This window comes from Marmota flaviventris, unplaced genomic scaffold (assembly GCF_047511675.1).
Source record: "Marmota flaviventris isolate mMarFla1 unplaced genomic scaffold, mMarFla1.hap1 Scaffold_254, whole genome shotgun sequence".
Classification (NCBI taxonomy): domain Eukaryota; kingdom Metazoa; phylum Chordata; class Mammalia; order Rodentia; family Sciuridae; genus Marmota; species Marmota flaviventris.
In genome coordinates this window covers 137,501-142,859 of record NW_027288139.1, presented here as the reverse complement: position 1 = coordinate 142,859, position 5,359 = coordinate 137,501, and positions in this window count along the sequence as shown.

Sequence of the window (5,359 nt, the reverse complement as noted above, 5' to 3'; positions counted from 1 at the left end):
ATGATCACCGTGTTAGCCTTAGACCAAGAAGCCGGCTAATCCTTTCCAGACCAATTTAAAGGAAACACTAAGGCTGCTTCAAAGATGATCTGATTCTTTCTAAATACATGTCTACATATACAGACATATTCTTCTTTTAAGGGCTTGCATCTTAATAGGGATGAATCAGTTGTGCAACCTAAGCTGTTTGCTAAGCTGAAGTTTTAGGTTGTGAAATAATTTTTAACTTCTGGAATCATATTACCTACTGTTATTCTAACATCCACAGGAGGGTTGTTTTTTTTAATATGAATTTTTTGCCTATCTTTAAAGATTTTGATGTCAACCTTACATAACCTTAAATACACTGAACGGAGTTTACAAAATTGAGACATATCAGACCTTTCTTGATACTACAGCTTTTGTTTCCCAGTGGCCAAAATACCAAAATACCTATTGTATTTATGGATTAAAACCTGCTTCTCGGGGCTGGGGATGTGGCTCAAGTGGTAGCGCGCTCGCCTGGCATGCGTGCGGCCCGGGTTCCATCCTCAGCACCACATACAAAGATGTTGTGTCCGCCGAAAGCTAAAACATAAATATTAAAAAATTCTCTCTTTAAAAAAAAAAACAAAAAACTGCTTATCAAGCCTGTGATGACTCCTCCTCTTGAAGATGATAGTGTTCTATGTGGCCAAATATTTGGACTCATTCTGGACTTGGGCATCTCAATGTGTACTTGGTTTCTTAATTTAACTCTTTCACAGCCATGCTAAGGATAAGAATGAATGATTTCTGTCTGTCTTCCTTTTCAAGTATTTCAGGTTTAAGGCATTCCAAAAAAACTAAAGTTGTTTTTGTTTGCTGTCATATAAAACACGGAATTGAGCTTTCCAGAGTCACAGATGGTTAATGTTTTTGCTATGTACTTTTGTGCATTATTTTCTTATTGAACTATTCAACAAGTATTTTTATATGTTTGTAAGCAAATATGCTTCACAGCATACCTTGTGTATATGTAAAGATAAGTATTTAATTCTCACTGTTCACTTTTAACTGACAAAGAAAAAAAAAGTGGAAACCACAGAAACTGTGGTAGAACTTTTACTTGCTGGTCTGATCCTGGTTGTATCTATCTTTGGCCAGTTTTATCCCCATTCAAGAAACCTTCCCAATCGAATACAACTGGATGAGAGTCTGAAATCATTTCAATATCCCCTGCTATATATTGACTGTTATATCAAGTATTAATTGTAAAACTTGTAATTGACAATCAGTATAACTGTGGATGGCTTCTGATTTTGTTTTAATTCTGTGGATTCTGTTTAAGCAATTCAAAAGTATGTTCCTGATTGTGAGATACTAAGTGGTATGGCAGAGTTGTCACTTTATTGAATGTGTACAACAGTCCCATGACCTTTATAGAGCATACCCTTGGATAGCTTCAGGTGCTGAAATTAAAGTTGATCTGTTTTCACAAGATGAAAAAAAAAAATTGGTAAATAAAAACACAAATACAGATAAGAATTAATGGGCTGGGGATGAGGCTCAAGTGGTAACGCGCTCCCCTGGCATGCGCGGGGCGCTGGGTTCTATACTCAGCACCACATAAAATAAAATAAAGATGTTGTGCTCACTGAATACTGAAAAACAAACATTAAAAAATTCTCTCTCTCTCTCTCTCTCTCTCTCTCTCTCTCTCTCTCTCTCTCTCCTCCCTCCCTCCCTCCCTCCCTCTCCTTCTTTTGTCTTTAAAAAAGAAAAATAAGTAAAAGTTAAAAAAGGGGCTGGGGATGTGGCTCAAGTGGCAGCGCACTCGCCTGGTTGCGTGCGGCCCGGGTTCGGTCCTCAGCGCCCCATACAAACGAAGATGTTGTGTCCACCGAAAACTAAAAAGTAAATATTAAAATTCTCTCTCACTCTCTCTTAAAAAAATAAAAAAAAATGCTTATATATGTATATAAAATGTGGCCAGACAAAATAGAACTCCACAAGGAAGAATCCTTTTTCCTATTATGGTCAGCATTCTTTTTTTTTCTTTTTTCTTTTTTAGAGTAGTTGTAGGTGGACAGCACGCCTTCTCTTGACTGTGTTCCTTTTTGTATGCCACGCTAAGGCTCAAACCCAGTGCCTCCTATGTGCTAGGCCGGCCCTCTGGCACTGAACCACAGACACAGACAGAGGAGGAAGGATTCTCAGAGGCTGTTCATCTTCCGGTTTTTTTTTTTTTTTTTTTTTGGGTACAGAAACAGGCGGAAACACCAAGCCCAAAGACCAGCAGATCAAATTCCCAAGCAACCGATTTCAACGGGTTTTTACACGTTTCTGTCAATTCCTCCATTCTGTGGATGGATCCGACCGTGGCCTAGCAATCTGCCCGTCTGATAGTGGCTTCACCGTGGTGGTTTCGGTTTTGAAGTCCCACACCGCCCGTGTCCCCGGCCGGATTCTCTAGGGGTGCTGGGCCGATCTGCCTGCGTCTCGCGCCCGCCGCTGTGGGGGGCCCTGGCGGGGCGACCCGGCTGGTGGGATGTGTCCGGGTGACTCTCTACGACCCCTGCGGAGCGGATCCCGCTGACGCCGCCCGAGGTTCCGCGTCCCTTCCGCCTGATTTGGTTGACGGTTGTCGAGCTCCACCTGGTGGCCGCTTTCATGGGAGCGTCTGATCCTCGGAAGTCGCCAAGGCGTGATATTCGGTGGCGGTGGCCGAGACAGAGATCCAGGAGTTGGGCGGCGCCAGCGGAACTGTCTCGGTCGCGCTGGGCTGGGCCGTTGTGGCCCGTTGGCGGTATACTGGACCGGCAGGCTTTTTGTGTGTGTGTCGGTTGTCTTCTCTCCCTGCTCGGTCCGGGCCGCGGGCGCCTCGGGTGGCAGTCTGAGCGGTTCCTTCGCCGCCACGGGCTTCGCTTGGCCCCGTCTGGGTCGGTCGCCGGGACTCCTGTGTTATTTTTCTCCCGCTGCCTCTCCCTCTCCCTCTCCCTCTCTCTCACGGGTTTTGGCCGCGGGGCCGCGGGGCTGCGCCGGGCGGGCCAGAGGGGTGTGCTTGGCCGGCCTTGCCGCATTCCCTCTTTGGGGGCCCGCTGCCCGGGGCTTGTCCTGATGGCTATGCCCGGCGTCCTTCGGTGGTGGGTCGCCTTAGCGTGTTCCCCGGCCGCCCCCCGGTCCTGCTCGTTGGAGATGGTGGTCCCCGTCTCTTGTTTTCGCCTTCGTCCACGAGGGTCGACCAGTTGTCCCTAGGGGCTCTGGAGCTCGGTGATGGGCCCGATATCGCGGTGTGCTGACCGCGACTCTGTTCAGGGAAGGCGGCGGTGCTGAGTGAACTGTTCCCCGTTGCCCCGGTCGCGATTGTTTTGGCCCGAGTTGGCCGTTTTCTGCCATCGGGTAGGTGCTGACACGTTGTCCTCTGGCGCGTGCCGCCAGAGGGAGGGAGCTTGGGCCTCCGGGTGCGTGCCGGGCTCTGGGCTGATGGGGTGGCCCGGACCCGTTCCCTCTGGAGCTGCTTGCCTGGGCCTGCGTGCGACGGCTCTTTGGCGCACCTGGAGTGCCCTCGCGGTGGTGCCACCTCCGGCCGGCCGGTCTTCTGGCGCCGGGGGGCGGCGGGGGAGGTGGCGGGTGGTCCTTTACCGCCCGTGCGCTCCTCGCTGCGGGCACCGGGGGCGGTGTGACGACGCTCGTTTCCATGGCTCTGAGTCGCGCGTGTCAGGCGTTCCCCGTTCCGTGTCGTCGGCCGCTCTCCCTGGGGTGTGGGGCCGGTGAGGCCGTAGCAGGCTCCTCTTAGAAGCGGTCCTCGCCGGGTCTCCCCCTGCTCCCTGGGTCTCTCCCGCCCACCCTGCTGATCGATGTGGTGACTCTGCGCTCTCCTGGGCTGGACCAAAGCCGCGCCAGGCGAGGGACGGACATTCATGGTGAATGGGCCAGCTCTTCTCGTCCTGCCTGCGGGTCCCTCGCCTTGCCTCCCCGCCCGTTCGCGGTGCGGGGAAGGGCGGGGGTGCGGAATCCGGCCTCGACCTCGCTCCCGGGGTCCTTTGACGTAGCGGGTGCTTCTCGCTCGCCGCCCGCTCTGGGCGGCCAAGGGCCGTGTGTGGCCCTCCCCGCGCCGGGGAGGGCTGCCGCCGTGCTGCTTTGGCGCGACGGTGCGCCTCTGCTTCGGTGCTCCTGGGGCGCTCCGGGTCGTTTCCTGAGGTGCCTGAGGCTGAGCCGGTGTGTGCTGTTCCCGATCCCAGTGCCGCTGCCGCGGCCGGCCGCCGCCTCGCTGTCGGTCTCGCCCCGTCTGCGGGGGTTTCTGAGGCGAGTGCCCGAAAGGAAGAGCGTTGTTGCTTCGCTCGGGGGATCGAGGCGGTAAGCTCGGCAGCGTTGCGCGTTCCCTCTCCGGGGGGAGCGGGTTGCGTTGTCGTCCCCAGTGCCGAGTGGCGTGGGGAGTGTTAGGCGAGCGGGCGCCCGGGCGCTCTTCCCCACCTCCGGTGGGGAAAAGGAGACGTCGCCCGGGCGTTTGAGCGATTGTGGCGGGACGCCGAGCTGGGGCCGGTCCGGTCCCCGAGGCGATGGGGCTTTGGGTGTCCCCGGCCGCGAACGCTCAAGAAGCCTTGTGCTTGCCCATACCGCAGATCCCCCTCGTTGTCTCGGCGGCCGGTTGGGAGAGGGGCTGGGTCGGGTGCCGCCCACCCTCAGTGAGGAACGTTTCTCTAGCGATCCGTGAAGGGCGTGCCTCGTGTGGGGTACCGGATTCCCCCATTGGCCGCCCCCTGCCTTGTGCGCTACGCTACCGTCGGTGGTGTGTGTAGGCGAGAGTCCCCCCCCTTCCCGCCGTCTGGGAGGGCGGGGGTCCGCCGGCCCCCCGCGGGTGGGGGCCGAGCGCCTGCTCTTTGTGCCTACCGCGGCCCACGCCTCCCCCCCTCGAGTCGGGGGAGGGTTCCCGCTGGGCCTGGCCGGGCCCTCTGGCGCACGTGGGGCCACTGTGTGGGCCGCTGGTGCCTGCCGCGTGTGTGCGCGCGGTGGCGGTGGGGCTCTGTTCGCGCAGCCGGGGGTTGAGGGGCCCCGTCCCCCCTTCCCCCTCGCCCGCTGCGAGTGGCCCTCTGCCCGCTCCCGGTCCCGAGCCGGCGGGCGGCCTGCGTGCGTGTGCGCTGGCCTGGGGCGCGGCCGCCGCGGCCCCCCCTGGGAGCGTTCCGCGGGCGGCGTGGTGAGCGAGCGGACCCTGGGGCCGTAGAGGCCCAGGTCGTGGGACTCGACCGGCACGAGGTGTGGCGTTGCATGCTGGCGTTTGGAGTCCAGGCGCGTCTCGTCGCGTGGAGGGCCACCCTGTGGTGGCGGGGCGGCGGGTCTCGTTGGGAGGCTCCGGGGCTGGGACCGGAGGCCGGGTTGGCGTCGCAGGCGGTGCGGGACC